Genomic DNA, 13515 nt, shown 5'->3' with positions numbered 1-13515 from the left:
AATCAAAGCTCGAACAGTTGCTAGGAAGTTAATACAAGAGTTGATGTCTTATTCCCTAGCTCCAGGGCCCTTTTTATAGCTCCTGGAAACTCTATCCGCAGCTTGAGGGCGTCTCCCAATGGCATGGAGGGCGCTTCCAGCATGGCAGTAGTGGATAAAGTTTTATCCACTACAACGGCTAAAAAACTGGGTCGAGGGCACCCTCCATAAGCATGGAGGGCACCTCCCATACTTTATAGAGGGCACCTCCCATACTTTATGGAGGGCGCCCTCTATGCCTCATGGAGGGCACCCTCTATACCACATGGAGGGTGTCCTCTATACCTCATGGAGGGCGCCCTCCACCTGTAGGGTATAAATTACTCCAGCCTTCCTTTAGTTCTTCCGCTGCTCCGTTCGCTTGGGTGATTGTGGCCAACCGAAATAGGGCTCACCCGAACCCAATTTCTAGCCTTCTCCTCGAGTAGGCTTCCGCTCCAGCTTCTCGTCCCTCGAACGTTGCGTACGTTCTTCTCATCCACCGGTATACTCTTCAGCAGCTCTTTCGTCCCTCGAACGCATCGAGCCCATCGACTCCCTTCCTGTGTCGTCCTTCTTGCCAGCTGCATCTTTCGCTCGACTTTCTATGCTCCTAAGCTCCTACACACTTAGACACAGGGATCAAAATCAAAGAGGATCTAACCTAACTTGGTTGATCACATCAAAACAACCACGGGGTCTAACAGAAAACCCTAGGGGAAGGTATCCCTAGGTCCTAGGGGGTGGTATCCCTAGGTGATGAAAAGTCCTAGCTGCGGTTAGACAGGTGGAAAATCCTAGGGGGTGGTAACCCTAGGTCCTAGGGGTGGTAACCTTAGGCGGAAAGTCTTGGCGGGTCGAACGCTTTAGGCAAAATCCTAGAGTCGAAAACTCTAGGTAAAAATTCTGATGGTCGCGGACTAGGTGGAAGTCTAGAGGGATCGTGGAGAGGACGTCCTGCATGAAGACCTGAAGTCTCGGGAATTGAGCAAAAGTCCAGTCAGTCTGGAGGACCAGTCTGACAGCAGGTAACTTCTCCTGAAAGGAGTAGGTGAGGATGTGCCCACTGAGGGAACAGTAGGCATCGGTTTGACCTAGGATTTCTGAAGAAAATTTGAAGTCAGAATCGGACAGTCCGAAGGCTGTCAAGTTATTGATTTATATATTATTTGCTATTTTATCTTACTCTGTTTTGAAGAAAACTAACAGTTTTGCAGGGTCAGACTTAGCCTTGATTGGTCGACCGAACGGCTGGATCGGTCGACTGAATCCCAGTACAACAGAGTTGATTCCATCCAGTTAATCGAATTCGACTGAAGGATCGGTCAACCGAACCTGGATATCGGTCCACTGAATAGTGGATATGAGGTGATCGAGATCAGGCCGGAGTGATCGGATCAGACCAAATAAGCCAGCGAGGATAGCAGGATCGGTTAACCGAACGGAGGGGTCAGACATCAGTCGACCGAACGAAGACTCATCTGAAGCTGCATCTGGACAGGAAGATGGACCAATCAGGCAGGATCAGTCGATCGAATAGTGGGATCGGTCAATCGATCAGCGACGAGTCAAACTTGATCCCAAGATCAGTGGATCTGGATCAAATCTAGATTGGTTATAAAAAGAGGGCTCTACCAGTTGCTTCAACAACACAATTTCAGCAACCAGATAAGTATCAAATCATGAATTTCTAAACCATTTCAGATTGCTTCAATAAGGATACAACTCAGGGATTGATTTCATTTAACACTACAATATCCAAAGTTTGAAGTCAACTCCATACAGCAACTTCCATATTCAGCCATGCTTCCACATAAATCGATCTAAAGGATCACCGTATTATCAATTTCTAGAATTCAAAGATATTTAAGCTTTCTCTATACATTGTTAAGTTCAAGGAATGATTAAGTTTAGCACTACAAGCTTAAGAACCATCCATTGAAAATAATACTATTGAGAAAAAAGCTCAATAATTGGCATAAGAAAAACTGCATAAAATAGCCCTTGCTCCTTGATATCACATCTTGAACTATTTCCAAACTACAACTTGCATCTAACATTGAACTTCTCTTGTATCATTCCAAAACTCCATCATCAAATTGAATATTAATTCTGACCTTTAGAAAATTGCACCCAAACATTCAAAAGCACTACACACCTCCACCACACTTAATCCTTTGTCCATCCAGGTCAAAAGAAAATCAACATATAACATTCAAAGTATCAACATCCAAAAGATGAAGAAATGAGAAAAAATAAAATGATATGATGATTAACAAGAAGACTAGCAAGAAATTATGTGGAAGAAGAAAAACAAATAGATTCACCTTCATAAGAATGATTCAATTTATGGTATTGTGGTTTTGAAAGAATCAAAACAAGTTCTAGAGTGACACTAACACAAGTCCATCACACAAATAAGGCTTAATCCTCACTAGGTATTCAAATTATCATCTCAATTCATCAATCTAAAATCCATCACTAAGTAGTAACTTCATGCAATCCAAGATTCCATTCATGACAATAAATTCCAAAACTTAACAATAAAATTTAACTAGCTTTCAAAATCTCTAAAATGGTATAAAGAAATGTAGGGGGTACATTTTATTTCTGAAAACTGACAAGACTATTTACAAACCCAACAAGATTGCTAAAGTAAACTACGAGATTATTCATGCATAAAGTAAAGACATGGTATCTACAATGAAAAATAAAAGGTGGAATGGAACAAACTCCCCTGAATTTCTGGTGGTTGAATATGGTTCAATAATAAGAGCCAACGAGGAAGTGGAATACACTTAATGGTAGTGAGTCTCTTCTTTATGTGATTAATATCGTCAAGTTCAGCTCCCTCCATCATCAAAGCCTCAAATGGATCCATGGCTACTAAATACATATCCTCATCTCACTTAAAACAATGATTCAAATAAAAATCACAGACACAGGAAGCTCAAAATATCAAACACATGGATATATAAAACAAATAAGAATCAAGGCACCAAATAAAACAGTAGAACAATCTTAAGATCACCAAACATCGATGTATTCCCCGACAATGACACCAAAATTTGGTATCAAGTCTGTCACACCTACAAATCAAATTAACAATTTATATTCGATGAACCCCTTAATTACACAATGATGTCATAATAAAAAGCCTAGGGTCGAATCTCTCGAGGAGCTAACAATCGGATGTTTGTCTTAGACTTAGAACTATTTTTCAGGTTTTCATAATTAAAATGGGGGTTATTGATTTTAATTCTAAATCTAACAAATGAAAAAGAAAAACAGTAAGAAACTAATCTAATGCATGAATAAAAGCTAACTAAGTGTCAACAATTAATCCATAACACATTGTCACTCTACACTATGGGTTTAACCATCAACATAATTAAACTAAGGTATGAAATAGCAAGACATAAATGAATTCTAATCTAAAGCAAGAACTTAACTAAGGAATGAAATGAAACCGATCCAAATTCGCAACCAACTACGCAAACATCACACTCTTGCCGTCACACAAGAGGTTGGAGATGAAACCTCCCAACTCTGGTCGTCGGAGAAGATGCACAAGTAACTTCTAAACTCTAGAATCAACACAAAGCTTGCAATCTTCACCACAGAGACCTCTCCAATGATGAATGCAAGAATCGAATCAAATTCGGAAGCACAAGACTGGAATATGCCGATATGAATTTTTGCTCCAAGAGGGGATCTGATGATGGGTGAAAGGGTGTCAAAATGAACTTAGTAACATAGGAGAAATGCCTCCAATATTCACTGCTATGAGGCGGAGCCGTTGGAATGAAGAAACTCCTCCGAATAGGACAAAAATAGAGAATTCAGACAAGCAACAAATTCACCATCGAAACTTCCCTCTGACGAACTTCCAGCTAGTCAAAAGATGGCCTAGAAGTTGCCTTGAAACTCCCTCTCTGTCGTTGGTGCTTGAGAAGTTGATCATAGGTGGAATCGGGAGCTGCAAGCAAAAAATCACGGATGAACAGTAAGCCCGGTTAGAGGCATCAAAACTTAAAGAGGTAGAACAGTACCAAGGGGCGAAAGACTCCTGGGCCATGATAGAACAAAATTAGATAGAAGACGAGTAACTTACTCGATTATCTGGGACTCGAGAAGGAAGGAATGTGTAAGAAGGAAGGTCACTGGAGAAAAGGATTGAGAAAGATGCAAGGTAAAGTGCGAAGGGCACATAACGTTTAGATTTTTATAAAGAGGCATTTAATTGCCATCGTTAGATTGAAACGACCTGTATAAGGAAGATCATTGATTTGCAAAATTAAATGTTCCATTGTGTTATACGAGGTGGTGGATGTCAACAAACATTGCAGAGAATGAGCAGTGGGGCCATATGGCCTTTATCCATAAATAGGCATTTATGAGGGACGTGACAAGCGAAACATTTTGTAGCCAAAAATGCATTTTTGTACGTTCTCAGTACTAGCCCTAGCAGTGGGCAGATCATTTTTAAAAAAATCATCAAGTACCTAAGGCGCGATCAAGAACATGAGTTGTAAGATGACCCTAGTATGAAAGATGAGTAAATGAAACTATAACTTGGGTCCAGTTAATCAACTACGCCTCCTTCGACTAGACTTGAAGGGGAGGCTAGTGATATAAGTTATAGAGATTGGATCTAGAAGATGACGTGGTAGTCAAAGTCAAGGTGATATAGTGGTCAAAGTCAGGATAGGGGAGTATTCCACACCTAGTTCTATTAATCGCCTAGCCTCAAAGTTTTCGGGTCCTACCCGTGCGGCCCTAAAGCATGACTCTCAGACAAAGCCGACCGGCTACAAACCTAGTCAGATATAAGGACTCTAGGGCTTTATTCTAAAACTAACGAAATTATGCTCTTGGTCAATAAATGACCGGTCGGGTTTAAAGGAGCTCGGCCGAATGAAAGACCGTCCGGGCTCTAGGAACTTAAGCCTTCTAAAACTCTTTATACTCATATAGCTGGATGAAAGGTCGGTCGGGCTTGAGGTACTTAAGGCTCTCTAGGTATGCCCAGCTGGGCAAAGTCCGAACGGACCCAAAGCCCTTAGCCTCATAAAGATCTTAATATATGATCAGTTAAATAATGGTCGGTTGAACATAAGGCTTTCTGTATATGCCCGGTCAAGCAAAGGCCGGTCAGGCTTAGCACCCTTAGTCTCATAGAGTTCTCAATACACGCTTGGGTGGGGAAAGCCAGATCGTGCAAAGGCCGACCGGGTAAAGGCTGGCCAAGCTTAACACCCTTAGCCTCGTAAAGCTCTTAATATATAATTGGCCAGATAAAGGCCAGTTGAACATAAGACTTTCTGTGTATACTTGACCGGGCTTAACATCCTTAGTCTCATAAAGTTCTCAGTACACTCTCGGGTGGGAAAAGGACGGCCGGGCTAAGGGATACTTGTCTATAATAAGCGAGAGAATACTTGTTGAAATGACAAGGTTTATGATATACAAGTGGATATTGGGCAAAACATCACATCTATTATTATGAATTAGAAGGATTCAATAGAGTTACCCGATCCAATACAAAAGATTGTTTAAATTTACATTTAGAATCTGATCAAATATATAACATTATATTTCCCCCTCAGAACATTAAACCTTGAAAGGTCAACAAAAGTTACAAATATAAGCTCTCGGGATGCTTAGAAAATTTCAGTCCCACCGGAGTCAAACTTACCAGGGAGCAGAAGTGGAAATATTTTACCAGGCACGAAGGAAGCTTGCTCGGGCGACAGAAGTGACAATATTTTGCCCGGGACGAAGAAAATCATGAAGTAGGGTGGTCCCAAGGGAAAGGGGAAGGGGACAGATCTATTCAGGCCATGGTGCAAAGGTGACTGAAAGAGCCTCTCCCCTATTTGAACCCTAGAGCTTTGCTTCCAGAGCGACCAATCCTAGCCCAAGGGCAACATGGGCTACGCATTTGTAGTGACATCCATGGGCTATTTCGTTGGTCCTCTGTAAGTAAGAAAAATTCCTCTGAAGCTCGTTGAGTCTCCAAAGCAGTTGTGCCTTCGGTTGGAGATTCTAAATCTCGAGAAACGTCATTTTTTAGGATGGTTTCTCGAACCATGGAGTTAGCTGAAGCAAAAACTTGAATAAACTCATGTATAGATCTCGCCTTATCCAACAAGAGTCGCCCCCAAAGAGGGGGATCTAAAGCCATACTCTTAGCAGGAAAAGTTGGCGAGGAGAGAAAAGAACTGAGATAGGTGATGAACGAATAAAGGGTGGTAGCCTATTTAAAGGATCAAAGGATCTAAGGAATCACTGTACTAAGGTTCACGGGATCACTGTACTTAGGTTCACAAGATAGTTGTACAAAAAATTTGTAAGGTTACTTCAGTACCCGTGGCAGAGTCACGGGTAGAGAAAAAACAAAATCAGACCTGTGTCTAGTTAGTCGGCTACACCTCCTTCGACTAGACTCGAAGGGAAGGCTAGTGATATGGGTTAGGTTTCATGGATCCCCGGTGAGAAAGGGAAAGGAGATAGCCGAGTTGAGAAGATAAACCAATATCGGCCGGTATATACCTCTAAGGAGGTAGGCCAATATCTGCCGGGATATACCTCCAGGGAGGCAGGTTAATATCGGCCTGGATATACCTCCAAGGAGGTAGACTAATATCGGCCGGGATATACCTCGAGGGAGGCAGTTCAATATCGAGCGAGATATACCTCCAAGGAGGCAGGCCAATATCAGTTGGTACATACCTCCAAGGAGGTAGGCCAATATCGGTCGGAATATACCCCCAAGGAGGTAAGTTAATATCGGCCTGGATATACCTCCAAGGAGGTAGACTAATATCGGTCGGGATATACCTCGAGGGAGGCAGGTCAATATCGAGCGAGACATACCTTCAGGGAGGAAGGCCGATATCGGCCGAGATACACTTCCCAGTAAGCAGGTAAATATCGAGCAAGACATACCTTCAAGGAGGAAGGCTGATATCGGCCAAGATACACCTCCTAGTAAGTAGGGCAATATCGACCGAGACATACCTTGAAAGAGATAAACCAATCTAGGCTGAATGATACCTTGAAAAGATATACCAATATTGATCAAGATTACATACTTGATGAAATATAGCCCAGTGCTAGCTAGGATAATAAACTTAGAGGGGCACGGATAGGTATTGCCCAAAGAGCCTCATGAGAGGTAATAATAACTGACCAGACCTAGTTTAAGTTCAGCTTCGACCAATGCGAGGAATAATATTATATCAAGCTATCTATGATATAGCAAAAATAGGAGAAACGATAGATACACTTTGAAATAACTTGTGGAACATAACAGAAGTAAATATTTCAAATAAAGTAGGTTAACGAAGATATTTACAGTATGTGATTGTAAAATAGGCTTTACATGTTTGGCGGGAAATGTGTTTTTAGACCTTTCTGCAGGTACTAGATGACAAAGAAGGTACATCTGGGGTACAAAAAAGATTCCTTAAAATTCATTTACCACAAGTACGCAGCTTACGTCATCTCATAACAAACTCTAACAAACCGGGGTCCACTTCATGACTACGGAGGTTATATGAAGTGGTATAAAAAGGGGAATCCTCTCCGTTGGTCAGGTAAGTTGACATCACTGCTCACATTCATAACCCTGGTTTTCAACTACTGTTGATCATCTTCTTCTTCTTCCTTCTTCTTCCACACAAAGAGAGATCACTGACTTGAGCGTCGGAGGGCCTAGCCAGGGATTCCCACCCCGGTCTTATGTCGCTAACAATAGTGTTGGTTGGTCTCTTGTGCGCAAGGAACCTTGGAGGCTCCGAATCTCAGTTTTCTTCAGTCAGATTTCTCTCTCCCGTCATTGGATCTCCGCACAGGGAGGGCATTTGGTGACTCTATTCTCCCCGATCCGCTTTGGATTTCTCGGATCGGTAATCTGTAGGTATTCTTCTTCACCAACAGTAGGTTTTTTCCTTCCAGCTCTCTGTTTTGTCAAGCTTCTCAGACAAGATCACCAGCGTTGACCACTGCCGGAGCGGCGGGACAACCGCTGGTAAACAAAACTTTCTAAGTGCCAACCGGTGATGCGCCGATCGACATCACCTACTTGCGTAGTCCCCGATCGGATGGACACTAACATCGGTAGCTGAGTGGCAGACACGCCATCAAGCCAGTGGTCCAGTCAGTCGGACTTGCCGCCTCCTTCGACTAGACTTGAAGGGAAGACACGTGATCCTGTGGTAAGGAGTGGGGGCCCACAGAGGAAGGGGTCAACGACACGGGTGAGTCAAAAGTTCGGCTGAGTGGGGAGGAAGTCTCCTAGCCGACCGGCCTGAGTAGATCCCCCGCCGGCACGAAGATAGCTCGACCTTGGGTCGAGCTTCCGACGCTCACAAGCTCCCTTATAGAGGAGCCTCTAGGCCGAGTAGTCAAGCTGCTCGGCCGAACTACAGAACAACTAGCTGGTGCCCCATCCGAGTATGACCGAGCGACCGTCTTGCCCGGTCCAAGGTGCGGGTATACCCGAGCGCCCGGGAGGCCGAGCGATCAGCCCGTCCGGCCCAATTAGAGACAAAGGGCTTAGAAGAGCACAAAAGGGGCAGCTAGTGATATCATTCTCGAGACACCTGCCGCTGACAAGCAGCATGGTTGGCGGTCGAGCTGTACCAAGGATCGTATGGAAGAAGTTTCTGCTGTCGTGGCAAAGATATGCTCGAACAATTACGGTATGGTGTCAGGCATGCTTTTCTGACACAACCATTCTGAGGTATGCTTTGAAGAATGTGTACGCCTTGGGAAGTGTGCACGCATCTCTCCAGGGTCCTATATAAAGACCCCCGGATTTCGACGGAGGTATGATTTTTCTCCTCATCTATTGTAGCCACAGTCTCTATTCTGCCTCTGTTTCTTCTCGCCATCGCCTGACTTGAGCGTCAGAGGGTCATCGTCGAGAACCCCTACCCGGCCCGGCTTTGTTGCAGGCTCATCAGAGGCTTACGTTGTTGCGGAGATCACCCGGGAGCAGCAGAGGGCGCCACGTCCCCAGTTTCCATCGACTCAGCGCACTGACAGGATCACTTCCTTTTAAGGGGGTCGACTACCCTTGTTTGGTGCCCAAGCAAGGGGCGGGCCAATCTATTAAACTCATCATTAATTGATGATTGAATCAATCAAGAAGAAAGAAAAGGAAAAATAAAAAGGGAAAAAGAAAATACAAGAGGAAGATTTTATTTTTGTAAAAAGTCTTTCCTTATTTTCCTTGGGCAAGTAATATAAAAGAAGGGGAGGGGAGGTCTCATGAGACATCAATTCTTATTCTCTTGGTGGAGCTCCTCATTGTGGCCGACCCTCCCTCCCTCTCTTTTCCCTTTGCTCTCTTTTGCTCCTTGGTGGTGGTGATGGTCGAAACTTAGAGAAGGAGGAGAAGCTCTTTGGGTGATGTTCATCTTGGAGGATCGTCGCCCACACGACGGCTAAGAGGAGGCAAGGAATACGACAGAAGATCTCGAGGTTATTAGCATACAAAAAAGAGGTATAACTAGTAATTAATTTCTGCATCATGCTAGTTAATTTTCTTTGTATGAATTCCAAACACAAGAGGCATTAGATTCTAGTTTTTCGGATTTGTTTCGAAGTTGTGTTTTTTTTTTTAATTTGTGATTCGATTGTTCCTTTTGGTTAAACTTAGAGTTATATAAGGAAATTAAAATTAGCCCTCCTTAAAAGGCTTTGTCTAGGCGGTGGTGGATGCTCCCATACCCAAGAAGGCCATGTGCCTCACCATGTAGTCCTGGAAGCCAATTTTGGAAATTAATATTTAATTGAATTTATAACATAGGTGGATTTGGATCAATAGTGTTAAGTTCCGCTTGCGATCCAAGTCTAAACCATTAAGAACAGATAAGTTAAATTTGGAATCAATAATGTTAAGTTCTGTTTGCGATTCCTAATTTAACTTCTAAAGAACACAATAGGTTGTTTAGGAAAAGGTTCGACACTTGTACAAAATTTTTGTACAGTGGAACCAGTACGATCTTCCTAGAACCAACCAACAATTGGTATCAGAGCCAGGTTTGCCTGTGTGTGTTTGGTTTTCAAATTAATTATGCACACATCATACATAATTTAGGCAGGATAATTGTAGGATATGCTAACTTTTTTGTTACAGGCTCCAACTATTATGACTTATAGATGTTGTGTGTGATTAGACCCTTGAACATGTCAAGGGCATTATTTTGAATGTGTATGATTGTATGTAAATAATACAGCAGGAGCTGTATTAGCCCTAGGATTTTAGAATTTTATTTTCGATCTAGATTACATGTACATTCCCTCGTGGAATATAGGATCAATATATGTAAAATTTTATTTTTGTCACGGATCTGATGCTTGTGATGTGTGGTACTTTTGGAGCACTAGAGGCGCAGCGGAATAAGAAGCAAGATAGATGCGACGACTACACCCGATGGTGGTAGCTAATGATGGCAGTAGCTAGGGTTGGAGCACACGGAGAATAGTGACGAAAAAAGGCCATAATAGTTGGAAAATTAATTTCCATATTTATTGCTTTTATTTACTGTGATGTGTGTGTGTGCATGTGATGTATGCTAACATAGGTTAAAATTCCTCACCTTAAATAACTAAGTGGGAGAGGAATTTTTAAATAAATTCCACGGTCTCCATTACTGGTTTGTAAGTGTTGCAACAAGCTTGCATGTTGGCTCTGAGTGCCTCCCTCCACAACGGATGAGTTTGTTGCGGATCACTAGATCAAACTTCCTTTATGGATGGTTATAGGAAATTATTTAGGAGCGTGTGATCTTCTCCAATTGAAGGGGCACAATCCTATTTAATGGACTAAGTATCAAGTAATGGTATACACTTAGACGCATTCAATAGTATCCTCCCCAACGGAGTCACTGCTATTGCTTTGCGTGACCAAAGTAATATAAACTATTAATTTGTCATAAAGCTAGGTAAAACCCTCCTCTTACAAATGTTTGAATTTGTATACGTCCACACTAACGTGGCATACAAAATTCACGATGTTTGAGGTAATTTATTATAAAGTTAGGTTGACAAAATAAAAAGGGTAATACCTCCTCTTACAAACAAATGAATTTGTATACGTCCACACTAATGTGGCATACAAAATTCATGGTGTTTGATGTAATTTAAAGTTGACAAGACAATTAATGGGTAAGACCCTCCTCTTACAAATGTTTGAATTTGTATACGTCCACACTAACGTGGCATGCATAATTCCTGATGTTTGAGGTGTTGATGAATTTAAATAATATTATTTGAGGAATCAATGTTATTTTAAATTCAAAGTTTTGATCAAATATTTGACCAAAGACAGACCAACTATTAATTTTATTCGTCATAAAGTAAGATTGGCGAGATAATAAAATTAATGGATAATTTTTTTTTTGATTTTGTATATGTCCACACTATCATGATATACAAAATTCACGGAGATTTTAAAGTGTTGGTCTTGACCAAATATTTTGTGATTCTTAGGATTTAAAATGTTTGTCAATCCCCTAATTGTTATACTATAGAATACACTTAGTAGTCCCAATTATAATGATTGGAAATAGGACTTGGACATTAAGGTAGACTGTCCTCTTAGAACTAAGAACAATACAGGTGTATTTAATTCATTAGTTGTGAAACATGTTTAGTGGTGTTATCTACCGGTACCTGGTGTGTAGATACGGAAGCCACTTATCATGTCTGCAATTCATTGCAGGGGTTCTAGGAAATCCGACAATTATATGAAAAGAAAATCACCATGGGCACTGTTGCGAAAGTAGCAGCTGTTGCAGTGGAAGATGTTTATTCTTCGATAGGAATAAAACATGGATTTTTGAGAAATTGTCTTTACGTACTAAGTTTAGAAAGAACTAGTTTTCAGTTTCTAAACTATTCAAAGAACTTGATATTTTGCCTCTTTTAACAAAGTTGTTATCAAGAAAAAGAGGAAAGTTATCTGTTCTGGTACGTTAGTTGGTAATTTAAAAATCCAATAACTCCCACGATGCAATAAATGGAAATTAATAACATATCTTCTAACTTTAATAAGAGAAAGCAACCTTCGGAAATAAACCAATCATATCTTTGGCATCTAAGGCTAGGTCATATTAACTTAAGTAGGATTCAAAGGATAATAGCCAATGAACTTTTGAGTTCATTGGTGGTGGAAAACTTTCCAATCTGTGAGTCTTACTTGGAAGGGAAAATGATCAAGAGAGCTTTTAAAACTAAGGGGTAAAGAGTCAAAGATGTGTTAAAATTGGTTCATTCTGATTTGTGTGGATCTATACTATCTAGGCAAGAGGTGGTTTCGAATATTTCGTCTATTTTATAGACGACTATTCAAAATACGGGTACATTTACTTGATGTGCCGTAAGTCTAAGTACTTTGATAAGTTCAAAAAGAACTAGGCTGATGTGGAGTAACGTCAAGGTAAAAGTATCAAGACACTACGGTGAGATCGTAGTGGCGAGCACCTCTTAGGAGAGTTTAGGAGTCACTTATCAGAAGTCGGGATTCAATCCCAACTAACTGCACCTGGTACACCCCAACAAAATGTTGTAGAAGAAAGAAGGTATAGGACTCTTATGGAAATGATTAGATCAATGATGAGTTATTCAGAATTACCAAATTCGTTTTGAGGATATACTCTGGAAACGAAAGTGAACATAGTACCTTCTAAGTCAGAACCCTCTACTCCCATAGAATTGTAGAATGGGCATAAGCCTAGTCTAAAGTATATTCAGATTTGGGGTAGTCCAACATATGTGCTGAAGGGAGACACTGATAAGTTGGAATAGGAGTTCACTTGTTTGTGTGTTATCCTAGTGAAACGAAAGAAGGTTTATAGTTCTAAAAATCAGAAGGTCATGGTTAATACCTTTACCCGATTTTTAGAAGAGGACTATGCAATGAACCACAAGTCCATAAGTAAATTTGTTCTTAAGTAAATAATAAAAGACACGTCTAATCTAGTACCAAATGTACAAGATGAAATATCACAAGAAACTACAACACGTATCACAAATGATACATAGTTCCAGAAAGTGCCTCATCGTAGTGGGAGGGTTATTAGGCAACCTGAAAGATTCATGTTTTGGGAGTCTTTGGACTTGTACCCTAGTGGACATGAACCTAATTCCCGGGCATATGACGAAGCGCTCCAAGATAAAGAAGCAGCATCTTTAAAGAGCAATGAATACAGAATTAGAATATATATATTCTAATAGAGTCTGGGAGCTTATAAAATCACCAAATGGTGTAAAAGTCATTGGGTGAAAATAAGTCTATAATAGGAAAAGAGGGATAGACGGGAAGGTAGAAACTTTCAAAACAAGGCTTGTTGAAAAAGGAAACTTTTTCCATCGGTAGCAATGCTTAGTTCTATTCGAATTCTTTTATCTATTGCTACTCATATGGACTATGAGATTTGGCAAGTGGATGTCAAGACAGCTTTCCTTAATGGAATCTTGAAG

This window comes from Zingiber officinale, chromosome 4B (genome assembly GCF_018446385.1).
Source record: "Zingiber officinale cultivar Zhangliang chromosome 4B, Zo_v1.1, whole genome shotgun sequence".
In the NCBI taxonomy this organism is placed as follows: Eukaryota; Viridiplantae; Streptophyta; class Magnoliopsida; order Zingiberales; family Zingiberaceae; genus Zingiber; species Zingiber officinale.
This window is presented reverse-complemented; position numbering follows the sequence as displayed.